The sequence below is a fragment of the Callospermophilus lateralis genome, unplaced genomic scaffold, assembly GCF_048772815.1.
Source record: "Callospermophilus lateralis isolate mCalLat2 unplaced genomic scaffold, mCalLat2.hap1 Scaffold_361, whole genome shotgun sequence".
Lineage (NCBI taxonomy): Eukaryota > Metazoa > Chordata > Mammalia > Rodentia > Sciuridae > Callospermophilus > Callospermophilus lateralis.
Window position 1 is genome coordinate 602,113 of NW_027514090.1, and position 4,218 is coordinate 606,330.

Genomic DNA, 4,218 nt, shown 5'->3' on the forward strand with positions numbered 1-4,218 from the left:
AAACTTCAAAACTAGTTCTTAATCCAAACTTCAAAACTAGTTCTTAAAATTATTTATAGGACACTCAGATTATTTTTATTTCTCAACAAGATGTTGCACTGTCATTTGATTATCAGTCTACCTCAGCACAAAAAAATTACAGATGCCAATTTGAGGGACTAAAAAAATTCAAAAGTACTAGATTTAACAGCTCAGTAAGATCATTACAAACAAGTTTGTTTACATTCTGCTGAAAACCCCTGAATGGTCTCAGCACCTAACAAAATCTACCAGGCTCCAAGGACCATATCAGGTTAAATGATGGCACCACTTTTTAAAAGGAGCCAATTACTTTAGCTAAGTCATTCAGAGCCAAAAATCTGAAATGACCAAACTCAAATCTTTATTTTTATAACTGTATAAATGTGATCCAAATGTGTCCACCACTAGTTTTTCCAAAAGAAACATGCTATAAATAAGCAAACTACATTTGCTCACTGATGTGTGTATGGACTTCCTAGATGTCTCATTGGGCTAATTACAGACCACTCACAGTAATATATTTTTAGTATTAAAGTGTAGCATGATGTTAAGCCATTTTAGCTTTTAAGCATACATGTTGCATTTCTGGCTCATAATGGAGAAAAATTTGCAGCATTACACTGTTAAGCTAGGTTGCATCCATTCTTTTAAATGGCGTCAATATCAATGTCATCATCCTTGTTGTCAGACTTCACAGTTTCAACTTTCGGTACACTGGCAGTCTTTGAGTACACCACCTCAATGTTCTCATCTTCATCTTCTTCTTCACCACCAGAAGATTCTTCCTCTGCTTCCTTCAACCACTTTATAAATGGTTGTGCTTTGACACGAATCTCTTTGGCAAGTTCTTTTGAAACATATTTCTTAGAGGACTTTTCCAACCAGCTGATGATGACCTCCTCTTCTAAAAGGTCTGCGTCATACATTTCCTTCAAGATATGTGGAATCTTAGAGAGGAGCTGAGCTTGATGCATTGCCACCACACACTCCAAACCATGAAGAAGGTATCGTTGAGCTTTTTTGTTATTGTGACAAAATCATAAGAAATGGCACCTGTATTTCTTAATCTGTTCTCTAATTTTCTCATTAAAAAGAACTTCAGTTAGAACAAGAGGGCCCATGGCTTTTACATCCAGCCTTTCTGCTTCTGCGACAATTTCTTTGTCTGATGAGTCAATGATACCCTCTTCTTTTTTTCTTAACAAAATCAAAGAGAATATTGACAGGCTCTTCTACAGTTCTTTCCAAATCATCACTGAGTGTCAGAACTTTTGCGTGGTCACTAATTTCATCCATTCTACGCCTCTGAGCTTCTTCAGTTGAATCCTCTCCCCAATCATCATCCTCCTCTTCTTCCACAGCATGTGGAGGAGGACTGATTTCATTTGGTGGTGGTGGTGGTGGTGTCTCACTGCTGGATACAGAACCATTTTCCTTGTCTTTGCCCTTTCTATTTTTCTTTTCCTTTTCTTTCTTTCCTGGACCACTGTCACTATTCTCAGGTGGGTTTTTGAGAATAAATGTGCAGAGTTTATGATGTGTGTCAAGCATGCCTTGGTAGCCACAGGCTTTACAAGAATTACCTATTGTTTGCTTCTTTGGGTTGACATGCAGTTCTGTTTCAGGATTCTCACACTCAGGACAGAGAACAAATTTTTTAATGAATCCATCCAACATGTCTTGCAGCTTATTCGCCTCATGAGATCCATTGACAATGTAACGGTCATTCTTAACATCAAACTGGGTCTGTGCTCCCAGCTCACAACCAAAATATTTGGTGGGATACGTTGGAGGCCGATTAAGCACCTTTGCAAAGTCAACCATGTTGACTATAACTGTCTTGATTCCAATTCCTTTGCCCTCAACCTTGGCAATCAAATGGGGCATCTTGTAGCGATAGAACTGGTCTGACACGCTGCGGTTGACGTTGACAGACATTTTTGCTTATTAGTGGCTTTATCAATAAGATGAAGAGATCTTTGATTGCAACTTTTTGGTATCTTCTGTCTGGAGAAGTAGGGATGACATAAACGACTGCAAGAGTTCTCGGTCTCTGACATGAAAAAATTTTCGCCTCTGAGGCTGTAAGCTCCTTACTTGTACGCTATGTTTCCCCAATACAGGTACCAATGGCTGCACTACAGCTCGTTTTCGTCAAATAAAGACATAAACCCAATGCGGCTCACCCGGGACTGGGAGGAAGAGGCGCTGGAAACCGGGTCCGGAGCGGCGGGGCGGGCGAGCGGAGGGCGGCAAGGCAGGTGCCGCCGCCGAGCAGCAGGAAGGGCTGTCCCAGCGACGTCCATGTCCACACCGGCAGCACCGAGCCTGGCGACCTCTGGAATGTTCTCGCTCTGACTACCAAAAGTTCTTTACAAATAGGGTTTCGGGTAGAGGCTGAATGTAAATGTCAGCACATGTGAAGAGTCAGTCACACTGATGAATTGTAGAAAATATGTAGGAAAGCAGATATAAATAGAGACATTAGGAAATCAGCAAAAGTATAAAGTGTGTAATTTGATATTTTCAAACGGGTTGAGTTTGAATGTATAATCTTAGGAAGAAATAAATATGTTGTCACAAATTGGATTCATCTTTGAGAGCATTAGGTAACCAGGACATGGATGTTTTCATTAATCCATGCTCACTTTCCATTTAGGCTTTGGTAAAATCATAAGTGTGACCTTTGCATTTTGTGTCCAGAATATTATTGTGAAAAAAAATGTATATGTAGATAAGGTGACATGAGTATTTCTTTCACCATTTTTGTAGCAATATTTTGTAGACGTATAAATTAGTATTCAGGGTACAAATAGGTGTACCCTCTGTCTATGAATATGCAGATAATGCATGAATAGATCATACTTTGTGTAAATAATATAACTGATTCCACTTAAAATAATGCATTGAATTGATATCTGAAAAGATAAAAGAAATCTCATATTGATATACAATCATTCATACCAACCAGTTATACATCTAATGGTAATATTAGGGTTATGGTTTATCCTGAAAGGTGTATGTGTTTTGCTTCAAAAGTGATTATGCAAAGCAAAAATAATGTGTTTGGAAAGAAGTCTCATGAAAAGAATAGTCAAGAAACCTGGAGGAATACATGTGTTCTGAAGCAGGAAGTGATTGAACGTGAAACACATGCCTATAAATTTGCGAAATATTGGATGAAATATATATTGTATGATGTGCATTAACTGCAGAAATAGTAATGTACCAGTGTTGAATAAAAATGAACATCAAAATACACATCATGTCCCATAGAAATCTACTTGCATTGATGTTAATCTGGGTCAGTTACTTTAGAATTTTTAGGATATTTATGCACCATTCACTGAAGTTAGTTTTCAGTACTAGGAAAAAAAATATGTATTTCATGTGGATGAATATTTCTGAGAATAATCTTGTGAAAATTTGATTATAAATCCACATAAATCACAAAACATTTTAAACACAAAACACACACCGACATTAAAATGTAGCAATATATATGCCAATATATATAAATTCATCTTGAAATATATATCATCCACTGATCCAAAACTATTTATTTAATGAACTTGGATTTATGTATAATGTTGTTCAGCTAGGAAGCTCTCCAAATAGATTGAATTTATTTTTCCAACAGTGTTTAGGAGGAGTGATCTTCTAAATGTGTATGCAAATATGTGCTACACAAAAATCTTCCCACTCTCATCCAGGACAATGCCTTGATATTACCTTCACCCCAAGTAAGACGCAATTGGAGGAGAAGAGTTCGAAAATCTGTGAATACATATCTGGAATGTAAAATGCTCAGGAGTTCACAACCTTGCAGGTTGCAGAGGAGTTTCCAAAAGTATGGGACAGGCTTGATAGACCCAACCTGATCTTTTATTAAAATTGGGAGCCATCTTGCCAGAAAGCCGTAAAAAGATAATTTTGGCTTTACTATAAATTACTGCAAATTCTGAACCTGCTTGGAATGCCTGCCCGTGCCTTGAACTCATCCATGCCTGGCTCTCTGACCAGATAACAGCACTCTCTGAAACATTAGTGACACCTCATAAATATTTTCCTTCCCAGGCCAGACAACAACCCTTTCTGAGGCTCTAATGGTCCTCATAATTTCTGATGTTGGGGCCAGCAAAAAAAAAATGTAAACTACCATTAGTGTGATGTTTTCAAAGTTCTGTTATCTGTAAG

At 37.8% G+C, this 4,218-nt stretch overlaps 1 pseudogene; it reads right to left on the minus strand.

Annotated features, from left to right (window-relative positions):
• Positions 1-619: 619 nt before the first annotated feature.
• Positions 620-1,959, minus strand: LOC143640590 (eukaryotic translation initiation factor 5 pseudogene; annotated as a pseudogene).
• Between the last annotated feature and the right edge of the window lie 2,259 nt (positions 1,960-4,218).